The 14,621-nt window shown below is 46.2% G+C and overlaps 1 long non-coding RNA gene across 1 annotated transcript in view; it reads left to right on the forward strand.

Annotated features, from left to right (window-relative positions):
- Positions 1 to 14,421, forward strand: part of LOC307215236 — a 171,883-nt gene extending 157,462 nt beyond the window's left edge. The window contains exon 3 of the long non-coding RNA XR_013838414.1: positions 14,364 to 14,421. This is a non-coding gene — a long non-coding RNA (uncharacterized lncRNA). The remainder of the gene's footprint in view (positions 1 to 14,363) is intronic.
- The last annotated feature ends 200 nt before the right edge of the window (positions 14,422 to 14,621 follow it).

Below are 14,621 nucleotides of genomic sequence, written 5' to 3' on the forward strand. Positions count from 1 at the left end.
AACATGGGGGGAATTGGTTCATTCTCACTGCCCGAACCAATACGCTAGCCAAACCCAAAAGCTATCCTTTGAAATGGTCAAAGGCCTGGAAACGATGCCTTATGAGGAACGGCTAAGGGAGCTGGGCATGTTTAGCCTGGAGAAGAGGAGGTTAAGGGGTGATAGCCATGTTCAAATATATAAAAGGATGTCACATAAAGGAGGGAGAAAGGTTGTTTTCTGCTGCTCCAGAGAAGCGGACATGGAGCAATGGATCCAAACTACAAGAAAAAAGATTCCACCTAAACATTAGGAAGAACTTCCTGACAGTAAGAGCTGTTTGACAGTGGAATTTGCTGCCAAGGAGTGTGGTGGAGTCTCCTTCTTTGGAGGTCTTTAAGCAGAGGCTTGACAACCATATGTCAGGAGTGCTCTGATGGTGTTTCCTGCTTGGCAGGGGGTTGGACTCGATGGCCCTTGTGGTCTCTTCCAACTCTATGATTCTATGATTCTATGATTCTATGAAATGGTCTCTGAATGTTGCAGCGCAGCTCTCCGATTAAAAGGAAAAGTGTGCGAAATGTGAAAAAGCAGGAGGAAGTGTGCACCAAAACACACCTATTAGTGAAAAGAACACCGGCCTTGAAAGATCTACATTGGCTCCCAGTACATTTCCAAGCACAATTCAAAGTGTTGGTGTTGACCTTTAAAGCCCTAAACGTCCTCAGCCCAGTAGACCTGAATGAGCGTCTCCACCTGCATCGTTCTGCCCGGACACTGAGGTCCAGCTCCGAGGGCCTTCTGGTGGTTCCCTCACTGCAAGAAGTGAGGTTACAGGGAACCAGGCAGAGGGCCTTCTTGGTGGTGGCGCCCTCCCTGTGGAACGCTCTCCCATCAGATGTCAAGGAAATAAACAACTACCAGACTTTTAGAAGGCATCTGAAGGCAGCCCTGTTTAGGGAGGTTTTTAATGTGTGACATTTTAATGTTTTTTTAATCTTTGTTGGAAGCTGCCCAGAGTGGCTGGGGAGACCCAGCCAGATGGGCGGGGTACAAATTAATTATTATTATTAATATTAATAATAATAATAAGAAGAAAAAATAATGTAGTGAAGAATGCATTATACCAGGGGAAATTGCTTACTTAAGTAGCAAATTTGCATGCAAAAAAATGCGAATTTTTGTGAGGTTTTTTTTATTATTATTGCAAACTGATGCAGAAAATGTGGCGGACTGAATTTAAGTGGATGATCTGTTTAATGTAGGTCATAGAGCAGGCAAAACAAATTGCTAAAAAAAATAGTGCCCTCTTCTGTCCCGGCCAACGTGAGTTGGACACCCAACAAAGTTGAAGGTTGGAAGATTTGGAACAGATAAAAGAAAATACTTCCTCACTCAGTGCATAGTCAGACTTCAGACGCCGCAGAGGCTGATCTGCTCATCCCTGGGTCAGGATTGCTGTGTCAGTCTCCAACTAAGCTTAAGGTCATGCGACTGAAACAGCCACATATCGGTCCTCTCTTTACCCTTGTCTCCAGTTACCTCCCCATTCTTGTCCCCTCCCCCCCCCCATTTTGAATTTTAACTTGTAAGCTCCTTGTGACAGGGACCTCTTTTCTTGCAATCTGTAAACACCATGCACATTGATGGTGCAAGGTGATGGTGATTTATAACACAAACTTTCAACCTGAAGTCCCAGGGTGGCTTACAACATTAAAACACAATTATTAAAAACAGTTTACAGCAACTTACAGCAGTAGTAAAAAGGTAAAGGGACCCCTGACCATTAGGTCCAGTCGTGGCCAACTCTGGGGTTGCAGCGCTCATCTCGCTTTACTGGCCGAGGGAGCTGGCGTACAGCTTCCAGGTCATGACTAAGCTGCATCTGGCGAACCAGAGCAGCGCATGGAAACGCTGTTTACCTTCCCGCTGGAGCGGTACCTATTTATCTACTTGCACTTTGACGTGCTTTCGAACTGCTAGGTTGGCAGGAGCAGGGACCGAGCAATGGGATCTCACCCCATCGTGGGGATTCGAACCGCCGACCTTCTGATCAGCAAGTTCTAGGCTCTGTGGTTTAGACCACAGTGCCACCTGCGTCCAACAGTAGTAGTAATGGTTAAAAAAATAATATCTAATAGTAGCTATTTGGCAATTAATTGTAATTTAATAGTAAATAGTAACAGTTAATAATTATTGCAACTATTCGATAATTAATAGTTACAATCAGTAGCTACTATGACAATTTGTTACAGGCAGTATACATTCTTGAGGAAGACGTGTTTAGCCTGAAGGTGGAAACAGATGAAGGTTTAATAACCTGAAGGAAGGCGAAAAAGAAGGAACTCTTTTCTTTCTGAGATGTCTCTTTTGCTGAGCAATGGAACCTGCCACAATTAAGCCATGTTTTGTTCTGCTACGGGTTTGTTTACATTTGAGAAAATGCAATCACACAATTAAAATTTAATAATATAGTAAATAAGATCTGAATAATATACCCAGAAACAAATAAAATGGATGTTGGTGATTGCATTGCGAAGGATGGGAGGGAAGAGGTGCATTCTGAGACTGCCGAGAATTGAGTCTTTGGTCTGTTTATTTGGGGACAAGCAAATTGCATTAAATTAATCAGGGTGTGGGGAGACAGAGGTTTATTTCTGGGGGGGGGGAGGGGAAATGGGTTTGCAATTACAGCCCAACTCTATCAATCTACTTCTAACTGACGGTAGGTTTACTTGCTTATCCAGATACAACAACAACAACAACAGCAACAACTATTTATCCGTACTCCGCCCATCTTGCTGAGTTTCCCCAGCCACTCTGGGCAGCTTCCAACTCCATCCGCAACTGGAGTTACAACAACAACAACAACAACAACAACAATAATAATAATAATAATAATAATAATAATATTTCTGCTTTCTGCTAGCTCTGACCCTTTGAAGAAATTGTATGTCTCTTAAAATCTCAGAGCTTAGAAATTTAGTGGAATATAAATAACTAAAAGAACACAATTAAATACCTGAAATAAATTAAACCATTGAGAAGTGATGAAATGGGAACATCTGTACCTAACCCCCTATTCAGAAGCTGGACATGTAACATTTCCTCCTTGAAAATGTTGACTTCCCAACTTTCAATTCCTTCCTTTTTTAAGAGCAGCTCAGTAGACAGGTGTGCCTTGAGTGAAGCATTACTATGTCGGAAAATGATTACCTGTAAAATTTCTGCCCAACGTCCTTGCAAAGAAACAACAACAACCTCCTAGTTAAGAACCCTAATTCCTCCATGGGAATCAGTCAAAAAATCCTACCAGGAAAGGGGGGGGGAAAACATCCAGAATTGTCAGTGCCAAATTTCAGAATTACAGCAGGGCTTTGCAGATGGCGATATGGACTTGTGTGTGCTTGTGTGTGTGTGATTTTTAAGTTGCACTGAAGGGGCCTGTTATGTTGAGCCCAAAGAAGGATGAATTGATTAGCAAGCAGATATGATCAAAGGTAAGCAGCAAGCATTCCACACCCTCTACATTGGTCTAATTCTTTTTTAATTAATCTGACCCTTTCAGCAAAGGGTTGGGTTTCCTGCCCCCTGTTCCACTCACTACATTATTGCTGCCTAGGGTCTTTGTACAGGAATGTTTCAGACCCTCCAAATGTCCCTATTTACAGAAATCTGGATTTACAGAAGTCGTCCCAGTTTCTGATTTGATCCCGAAATATCCTGCTTTTCCTTAGGACACCCCTATTTTCATCGGAGAAATGTTGGAGGGTATGGATTTACATGACCCCTGAGCCAAGGAGATAATTAGCTATACAGCCTTTAGGAGACATCTGAAGGCAGCCCTATATAGGGAAGTTTTTTAATGTTCAAAGTTTTATTATGTTTTTATATATGCTGGTGGTCAACAAAAGAGGTTCAAAGACTGTCTCAAGGCAAATCTATAAAAATGTAGTATAAACACCAACAATTGGGAAACACTGGCCTGTGAGCGCTCCAGTTGGAGAACAGCCTTTAGCAAAGGTGTCATGGGCTTTGAAGTCACTCGAACTCAGGACGAAAGGGAGAAATGCGCTAAGAGGAAGGCATGCTTAGCAAATCCACACTGTAATCAACTCCCGCCCAGAAAGCGATGTCCCCGCTGTGGAAGGATGTGTGGATCCAGAATTAGCCTCCACAACCACTTATGGACTCATTGTTAAAACCATGTTTATGGAAGACAATCTTATTCGGCTACAAGTGATCCAGAAAGAAAGAAAGAAAGAAAGAAAGAAAGAAAGAAAGAAAGAAAGAAAGAAGAAGAAGAAGAAGAAGAAGAAGAAGAAGAAGAAGAAGAAATATTGGAAGCCACCCAGAGTGGCTGGGGCAACCCGATCAGATGGGTGGGGTATAAATATTATTCTTATTCTTATGGGGCAACCCGATCAGATGGGTGGGGTATAAATATTATTCTTATTCTTATTCCTATTCCTATTCCTATTCCTATTCCTATTCCTATTCCTATTCCTATTCCTATTCCTATTCCTATTCAATGTGTGGTGTAGTGGTTAGAGCGGTGGACTCGTAATCTGGTGAGCTGGGTTCGCTTTCCCACTCCTCCACACGTAGCTGCTGGGTGACCTTGGGCTAGTCACACTTCTTTGAAGTCTCTCAGCCTCACTCACCTCACAGAGTGTTTGTTGTGGGGAAAGAAGGGAAAGGAGAATGTTAGCCACTTTGAGACTCCTTTGGGTAGTGATAAAGCAGGATATCAAATCCAAACTCCTCCTATTCCTATTCTTATTAAATAGGACTTTCCTATTTTCATTGGTGAAATGTTGGAGGGTATGGGAATTCTGAATACCATTTTAAGATGCACAAACACACACACACACACACACACACACACACACATCTTCCAGACACTGATTCTCACCTTGCTCTAGAGAGGGAAAAGGAAGGCTGGATTGAACAGTGCCAGTATTGGAGGCTTTGTATCCTCAGGCTGCTGGGCTTTGCAGAACAGCCTAATAAACTGGCCACCAGAAACGTTTCACCCACTCATCTTATTAACCAGATTCCAGATGGCCCGGGCGAAGTTGCAGGGGGCGAGAGGCTGGAGTCTCAAGCAATTTATTGCCCACAATATAGGCAAATGGTAGGGCAAGGAGCAAGGGGAAGGCTAATTTGTTAAATCATAAAAGTGATTAACAGTGGATGTAAACCCTGTGAATAAGGAAACATGGCGCTGCTGGCTGCAAACAGCACAGCAAAGCTTGCAAAGGGCTGAGGGTCAAAGAAGTGAGACTGGTACGGAAAATTGGAGATGGATTCTACCACGTTACTGTGATCTGATGGAGCTGGGATGATGCCATAGGTGGAAGAATTGACTCTGCAACAGCCAATCGACTAGGAACAGCTGAGAAGCTTTGTGAGGTCTTGTGGTCTTGTGAATGATTTCCACCCTGCTTCTAAATTTCTATTTCAAAACTATAGACTGAGGGTGCTACAGAATAAACCTATTTAATTGAACATTCTTCTGGATTTGTTCACGGGGTGATTAGATTGCAGTAGCGATTGATTGAGCAGCCATCCTTAATTGTTTATGGGGTGTTTGTAGACAATGTTGCATCACAGCCCATGTCGCCCACACTTCCCAGTGAGTTTCCACGCTGCTCTGCTTACTGCAAAAAGACTGGTCTTTTTACGAAATGGATTTGTTATGCGTTCAACTGTAATTGGCCAGCCTTGAATTTGCTGGTATGTGACTGATTCACAGTCAAAAATAGAGACAGTCTGAAAGGGGCATGACTTAGGAGGAAGAAGCAAAACACAGAAAGAAAGAAAGAAAGAAAGAAAGAAAGAAAGAAAGAAAGAAAGAAAGAAGCAATAAAAGGAGAACAAAATAAACAAATGCAATAAGGCAGGAAAACTGTAGAGTTGGGTATTGCCCTGAAATTTATCATTCCAGAGCATTATGAATAGACTCTGTCTATAAATTTATTTGGCTGTTAATATTCCTACGTTCTTTTATAGTAGCATAGAAAACTTAGCTTATATTCTGTATTTTATTAAACCCGTCTGATAACAAAGGAGCTGTATTCCTTTTCCAGTTGGCCACAATACATAGAACAGCAGCAACCAGAAGATTAATGACCATTCCAGTAGGGATTAAATCTCTCAGGTATCTCAATAGTAAAACCTTTGGATCTTAAGATAGTAAATAACTAGTCAGAGCTCTGATTAAATGTGGGATTTTAACACAAAAGAATTATGGAGAGGTTCCAAAATATGTGCAGTTTCTTTTCTTTTGGCCTTGTATTGTCCCTCCAACAATTGCTTTGTACAATCCAGTGAATTTTACTTAATCCGTATATTGTTAAATACCACTGTTGCTGAGATTGCACCATATTTTTCAGGAGGAGAAAGCAGCCTGAAAGAGATCTGAAGCCACTACAGCTTCAGTTGGTTGTGGGAGAGAAAAGGATTACAGGTTTACCTAGCTTTGGATGGGGGAGAAATTTGGTTTGCTTCAAATTTTAACATAAGCCTACCTTACTTCTAGGGACACGGGTGGCGCTGTGGGTTAAACCACAAAGCCTAGGACTTGCCGATCAGAAGGTTAGCGGTTCAAATCCCCACAATGGGGTGAGCTCCCATTGCTTGGTCCCTGCTCCTGCCAACCTAGCAGTTCGAAAGCAAGTCAAAGTGCAAGTAGATAAATAGGTACCACTCTGGCGAGAAGGTAAACGGCGTTTCCGTGCGCTGCTCTGGTTCGCCAGAAGGGGCTTAGTCATGCTGGCCACATGACCTGGAAGTTGTACGCCCGCTCCCTTTGCCAATAAAGCGAGATGAGCACCGCAACCCCAGAGTCGGCCACGACTGGACCTAATGGTCAGGGGTCCCTTTACCTTTACCTTTACCTTACTTCTAATTTCCCCCCAGAATAACGTGAACCAAAACTCAGCTATCCTTTAAAATTTGCACTTCCCTGAATTTTGGGGTGCAGTTCTCCAACAAATAATGCTTGCAAAAATGTGTACCTTGCAAGAAATTTGTACTAAAATACGAATGAATTTTCAAATTTCCACAATTGGAAGCAGTTAGGGACGCAGGTGGCGCTGTGGTTAAAGCCTCAGCGCCTAGGACTTGCCGATCAAAAGGTCGGCGGTTCGAATCCCTGCGGCGGGGTGCGCTCCCGCTGCTCGGTCCCAGCGCCTGCCAACCTAGCAGTTCGAAAGCACCTCCGGGTGCAAGTAGATAAATAGGGACCGCTTACCAGCGGGAAGGTAAACGGCGTTTCCGTGTGCGGCTCTGGCTCTGGCTCTGGCTCTGGCCAGAGCAGCGATGTCACGCTGGCCACGTGACCCGGAAGTGTCTCCGGACAGCGCTGGCCCCTGGCCTCTTAAGTGAGATGGGCGCACAACCCCAGAGTCTGTCAAGACTGGCCCGTACGGGCAGGGGTACCTTTACCTTTACCTTTACCTTTATGCTTCTGAATATGGGTCACGCTTGTGAATTCCCCATTGCGGCATCTTTTGGGGATGCTGTGAAGTCAGGATACTGGACTAGGTGAGCCACTGGCCTAATCCATGTTAAGTATAGTAATTTAATACACTGAAATGGTAAATGCTTGTATGCAGTATAGTGGTACCTCGGGTTCCATACGCTTCAGGTTACATATGCTTCAGGTTACAGACTCCGCTAACCCGGAAATAGTACCTCGGGTTGAGAACTTTGCTTCAGGATGAGAACAGAAATCATGCTCCGGTGATGCGGCGGCTGCGGGAGGCCCCATTAGCTAAAGTGGTGCTTCAGGCTAAGAACAATTTCAGGTTAAGTACGGACCTCCGGAACAAATTAAGTACTTAACCTGAAGTACCATTGTACTGTGTGTTTAAATCTGACTGGTGGGTAACTGAATTCTAGAGAGTTTGCTAGTAGTTCTCATGGGATTGGCCATGGGTAGGCAAATTAAGGCCCAGGGGCCGGATGCGGCCCAATTGCCTTCTAAATCCGGCCTGCGGACGGTCTGGGAATCAGCGTGTTTTTACATGAGTAGAATGTGTCCTTTTCTTTAAAATGCATCTCTGGGTTATTTGTGGGGCCTGCCTGGTGTTTTTACATGAGTAGAATGTGTGCTTTTATTTAAAATGCATCTCTGGGTTATTTGTGGGGCCTGCCTGGTGTTTTTACATGAGTAGAATGTGTGCTTTTATTTAAAATGCATCTCTGGGTTATTTGTGGGGCATAGGAATTCGTTCATTATTTTTCCCCCAAAATATAGACCGGCCCCCCACAAGTTCTCAGGAACAGTGGACCGGCCCCCTGCTGAAAAAGTTTGCTGACCCCTGGGATTGGCTAACGAATTTTTGCTGGTAGTGCAGCTTTCGGGTACTACAGCTCTCGGGTAATGTGAAGATTGTCAGCAATCCAGGGAGGTTTTTCTCCCCTCTAGTGTTGCTACCAGAAATCCTCTATCTGGAGCTAGCGGGGCTTGAACCGGAGTCCTTCTGCATGCGATACACACCCTCTGCCGTTCAGCTACAGCCCCGCCGTCACTGTGAAATAAAGGGGCTCCCTGATCCTTGCTGCTTCTACATCTGTCTGGAATTCCTCTGCTGCTCTCGTCGGACGCCGCTAATGTTTACGACCAGTTCTGTATAGCCGCGGGGGCCTCAACGTCCTGCTGAGCCAGGTGTGTTTCACAATGGTAAGCTAATGGACTCGAGTTGTATGGGGATGAACTGATATTCCCCTTCACTATTGATATGCAACACATTCCTGACCTAGAAAATTAGACCTGAATTTCAATGAAAAACGCCGCCCGGCTCCCAGCAAAGAAAGCAGAATAAATCAGCTGAACTGCTGGTAGCTGTTTACTGAAAATGTCAGGGCGTTTTTGCAAGTTGCACTCAAAGTGCCTTTTTAGTCTCTCTCTCTCTCTCTCTCCCTCTCTCTCTCTCTCTCTCACTTGCGAGCGATTGCTATGTAGTTTAGCAGGCGGCAGAATCGAGTGTTTGTGCGGGATGGTGGGTTCACGTTCAGATTCCAGCGTTGGTGTCGGGTGCCAGGAGGACATGCAGAATGGGACTGGAGCTGTGATGGAAAAGGTATGTCGGATCCTGTGGGAAGCAGTTTGGGGAGGCTGGAGTGTTGACCAGTAAGCAAGGAGGAAGTCAAAGCCCATCACACCAGACTCTAGGGAGGACGTGGCAGAGGTGTGTCAGGATCTGGTGAAATGGGTAAAATGTATTTCATGACACAGTCGCTAGGCTGCCCCCAAGACTGGAAGGGCGTGACATGCACATGTGACATCACAAATGCAACGTGTGATGTCACACATGTCTCCCAGTACCATGCAGGCCTGTGGAACCTTCCACTAGCTGTGGGAAGGCATGTTGGAGCCCGGCGGGCTGTGGAATATTGAATATTGAAATACTTTATTGTCACTTGTACAACTTGTATACAGTGAGATTACATGAGCAACCCCCACTCAGCTCTCTTAGTCTTAATTCCCCTCGTTTACTGACCCACACCCACCAAACCCGAAAGTCACTTGCCCTGTTGTTACCTTTTCATTCAGCAGCCTAACAGCCCACAAATAGAAGCTGTTCTTTACCCTGTTGGTGCGACTAATCATGCTTCTATATCTTCTGCCCGAGGGCAGGAGATCAAGAAAGTGCCGGCTAGGGTGTGAATCATCCCTGGGAATTTTCCTCTCTCTCCTGAGGCAACGTTCTTCCTCTATTTCATCCAGCGGATTCACGGGACAGCCCATAATATATTGTGCTGTATTCACCACCCTCTGTAGGCACTTCCTATCAGATGATGCCAAACCAGCGTACCACATCGTGATGCAGTATGAAAGGACACTTTCTATTGTTGACCAGTAGAAGGAGATCATCAGATGTTGAATGACATTGTTCTTCCACAATACTCTGAGGAGATGGAGTCTCCAGCCCAGCCCCCTCCTTGAAAATTTGGGGGGTCCTCAGTCCAATGCCCCTCTTAAGATGGCACCACTTTGAGACTGCCAACTGGGACCAGTTACTGGGAGCATGGCTGCCACCCTCTTTCTGGGCGTGATCCAAAGCACCAGTTATGAACTGTAAAGCACTATACTGTATAGCATGAACCCAGCCAACCTATAAGAACCTGCCTGGACACCAAGATTCCATGATGCCCATTGGGTGACCCTGAGCCACTCACAGCCTAAGCTACCTCACAGGGTTGATGGTGGAGATTAAAAGAGGAGGGAGAGAACCATGTATGCCACCTCGAGCTCCTTTGTGAAAATGAAATAAGTAAACGGATAAAGAAAGAAAAAGTTTATAAAAATACAAACACCATTAATATGGATATCCCTTATTTTCCAGAAGGATGGACTGCATTTCCAGCAGACCTTAGTCTGTGACGTTCTGCATGTATTCCCATCTTTTGCCTTTTTACCCTGATTTGTTTCAACTGGTTTTGATTCTGAATTTTGAATTGCGGAAGGCTGACCTGTGACCTGCTGGTGTGCATCAGGGGATCATAGAATCTTAACACTGTAGAGTTGGAAGAGACCATGAGTTTCACCATTCTAGTCCGATCCTCTGCAATGCAGGAATCTTTCTCCCAACATGGGGCTTGAACCCACAACCTTGAGATTAAGAATCCCATGCTGAGCTATCCCCTTTTATGAATAATGATGAATAACAATTTGTGTTCAATACAGTCATATCTGGGGTTACAGCCGCTTCAGGTTGCGGGTTTTTTTGGGTTATGCACCCGCCCAAATGCGGAAGTACTGGAACAGGTTACTTCCGGGTTTTGGTGGTCGCGCATGCACAGAAGTGCTAAATCACGCTTTGTGCATGCGCAGCAGCACCGAATCGCAACCCGCGCACGCGCAGATTCACCACTGCAGGTTGGAAACGCTGTGGGTTGCAAACATGCATCCCGCACGGATCACGTTCGCAACCTGAGCATTCACTGTATTGTGCAACTCATCTTGGGACACCTAGGAGCCAACTCCTAGGGGCTGAGGTCCCTTTGGCCCCCTGAATAAAATATTTTCAGGCCTAGGCCCCCCACAAAGTTGGTGGGCATTGCCTCTTATTATACTACTTTTGATGAGCCGAGTATTTGCCGTCTCTGACCCTCTCAGGCATCAAACCAACCTTCCATCTGTACAGCAGTACCAGGAGATTATTCTGTTACTGTGCCATCATCATAGCAGCTTTTTAAAAATGTTTTCAGGAACAGACGAGATGAATTCAAGAGGAAGGGAAAAGACAGATGTACTGCTCTCAAGTTGGCCTGCTTATTCCACTCTGCCCTCTCCAGCCAAGGGCATCTCCTTGAAATATTACTCAGAGCTCTTACGTAACAGCGTTAAGTTTATAGGGCATCACCTCCCCAGTGCAGATTCTGCCATTGCTCCTGGTTGTGCTTCTGCCCACCAACTGGCGCCCAACCCTGGGCGAAGGGAAAAAAAGCTAATGGGGGGAGGAGGGAATTACGAGGAATTCTTGCACAGACAAACACCCATCTGGAGAGTTTAATTGCCATAACCATATCAACATCTGCTATAGAGTTTTGTTTTGTTTCGTTTGGGGGGAAAAGAAAGAGAGAAAAGAAATGGAAGCCTATCAGAACCTAACAATGTATCGCTTGCAATCTGGACAGATTCACCTTGTGGCCTAACATCGCAAATGGACCACACGTCTTCCTTGGCCTGGAAAACTCCTGTCAAGTATCTCTAGACAGCGTTCACCATTAGACAGCATTCCTCCAGTCCCTGCATCTCTGTTCCAAGAGCATTTTAAGGGCAAATGAGAAGCCAAATAGCGGGCAAATCTGACACAGCTTACACCCTTTAGGAAGGAAGGAAGAATTGACCAGCTGCCCAGTTTAGACTCAGAACAGATAAAAGGAAGTAGTTCTTTATAGGGCGTTGTTGTTGTTGTTGTTGTGGTTGTTGTTGTTGTTAGCCACTGATCTGACTAGGTTGCCCCAGTCACTCTGGGTGGTTCCCAACAAAATATTACAACACATCTAGTTTTTATTGGTTACGGTGATGAGTAGTATTGGCTTAGGCATTGGTCCTACCAACTATCCAGCTTCAGCCTGTTTGCTTGAAGACTGGGAAGGGTTAACCACCAGTAGGGGGAGTCCTGCTGATGCACATCAACTAGGAACTCCCCCGGGGTCACCACTCGGGGGCGTGCCTTAGGCCCTCCTCTCCATAGGCTTCGGACAGGGCCACGCCCCCCGGAATCCTTTACTACCCTTCGCAATCCGGGGGAGGTGATGGCGCTTCCTCCCCCCTTTATCTACATAACAATACCCCTACCAATGCCTATCTGCCAATCCCAGGAAGTTGTGATGATTTGCTACGAGGTAGGCGAAAAAACCAAGTGGCTGGTGCCAATTTGCCAAGTGGAAAAGTTCCTAGCAGGCCCCTTAACGGCGACCAACCAAGGTCCATAGCAAGGTCTTAATAAAAACCTAAAGGGCGGGAGGGTGGGAAGCCAGAGGAGCTGCAGCGGCAAAAGAGGGAGATCCTTAGCTGCGCCAATGTTAAATAGCGCAAACCACGCCTCCACCCAGGCCAGCCGATTGACTGGCTAGGGAGATGACATAGCCGAGGATTCCCTCAATGGTGCAGAGGCTGGGAGCCAGCCCCCGCACATGTGGGGAGGGCGTGAAGCCCGCAACCCCACCTCCTCTCGAGCTCGGAAGTGGCTTTGTTAAAATTTGTTTACTGCCCTATACCCGCAGGTCCCAGGGCAATTCACAACATGAAATCGCAATATAAAAACACAAAACGCATAACGAAAACAACCCAATAACCCACCCTCTTTCAGCACATTTTAAAAGGGCATCAGATGCCAACTAAAGGCCTGGTTAAAGAGGAATGTTTTTGCCTGGTGCCTAAAGGTGTATAATGAAGGCGCCAGGCAAGCCTCCCTGGGGAGAGTGTTCCACAAATGGGGAGCCACTGCAGAAAAGGCCCCGTTCTCATGTTGCCACCCTCCGGACCTCTCAAGGAGGAGGCACACGAAGAAGGCCCTCAGAAGATGATCTCAGGGTCAGGGGTGGTTCATATGGCTATGCTGTGCTTCCATGGTTGGATGCAGTAATGCTTCTGAGTGCCACTTGGTGGAGGCTGCAGGAGGTGAGAATTGCTTTTGTGCTCATGTTATGCTGGTTGGTTTCCCATAGGCATCTGGTTGGCTACTGCAAAAATAGGATGCTGGGCTAGATGGACCATTGGCCAGATCCAGACAGGCCATTGCTATGTTCTCAGGAGCATATTATGCAGGGATGTAGGAACCAGAGGCATCACAAGGCGGGGTGGGGTGGGGCGGTGTGCCTTGGGTGCCATATCTGGAGGGGAGACAAGAAGGTACCCCGTGGGGTGCTTGCCCAGGCGCAGTGGCACCAACAGCCATCGTGCTGCCGCATGTGGAGGATCCTCCAGTCGTGGCTGCAACTGTGAGCAGAGGATCCCACCGCTGTCCATACGGCGTTTGAGCGGCAGTGGCGGCGGCAAACTGCTACATACAATGCATACGATACGATATGATACAATACGATAATCTTTATTGTCATTGTCCCGTACAGAACAATTAAATTGAAAAATCTACATAAGACATTCAAAAACTAGCAAGCCGGCTATCCCAGCTATCCCAACCTGGTTAGCCCCCTAAAAACTCCGATACCCCATTTTTAAATACAATATACTTCCATAGAGACTCCTTATACTGTGTTTAAAACCAAAACCGCATTTGGATAGAAACTGTTTCTCAGGCAGCTAGTCTTATTCCTTATAACCCTGTACCTTCTTCCAGAAGGCAGAAGCTGAAAGAGATCATTTCCGGGGTGCGCACTATCCTGCACTATCTCTGCAGCTTTATTAAGGCACCTGGAAGCACAGATTTGATCCAAGGTGGGAAGAGTGCACCCAATTATTCTCTCCGCAGTCGGTGTATGCAGTGTCACACACATGCACTGTACGCAGTGACGTCGCATATGCTCTGTACATAGAGGTTTGCCGCCGGCGCTGCTCGAGCGCAGTACAGACGGCGGTGGGATCCCTCCATTGCCGCTACAGCCGCAAGTGGAGGATCCCTCTGCAGCCGCGAGCAGAGTATCCCGCCACCATCCGTACGATGGTTGGGCGGCGCCCGTGGTAAACCGCTACGTACAATGCATGTGTGGTGTTGCACGCATGTGCTGTATGTAGTCACGCCACACATGAAGAAGAAGAAGAATAGGAGTTTGGATTTGATATCCCGCTTTATCACTACCCGAAGGAGTCTCAAAGCGGCTAACATTCTCCTTTCCCTTCCTCCCCCACAACAAACACTCTATGAGGTGTGTGAGGCTGAGAGACTTCAGAGAATTGTGACTAGCCCAAGGTCACCCAGCAGCTGCATGTGGAGGAGCGGGGAAGCGAACCCAGTTCCCCAGATTACGAGTCTATCACTCTTAACCACTACACCACACTGGCTCTCACTCACATGCACCCTACGTAGCGACGCCACACATGCGGTGTACAAAGCGTGCACAGCCGGTGGTTTGCCCTGCCCCAGGTGTTGGTTAGCCTTCGTTCGCCCCTGATAGGAACATAGGAATCTGCCTTCGACTGAGTCAAATCGATGAGCCCTTTA

This window comes from Podarcis cretensis, assembly GCF_951804945.1.
Source record: "Podarcis cretensis genome assembly, chromosome: 4".
NCBI lineage: Eukaryota > Metazoa > Chordata > Lepidosauria > Squamata > Lacertidae > Podarcis > Podarcis cretensis.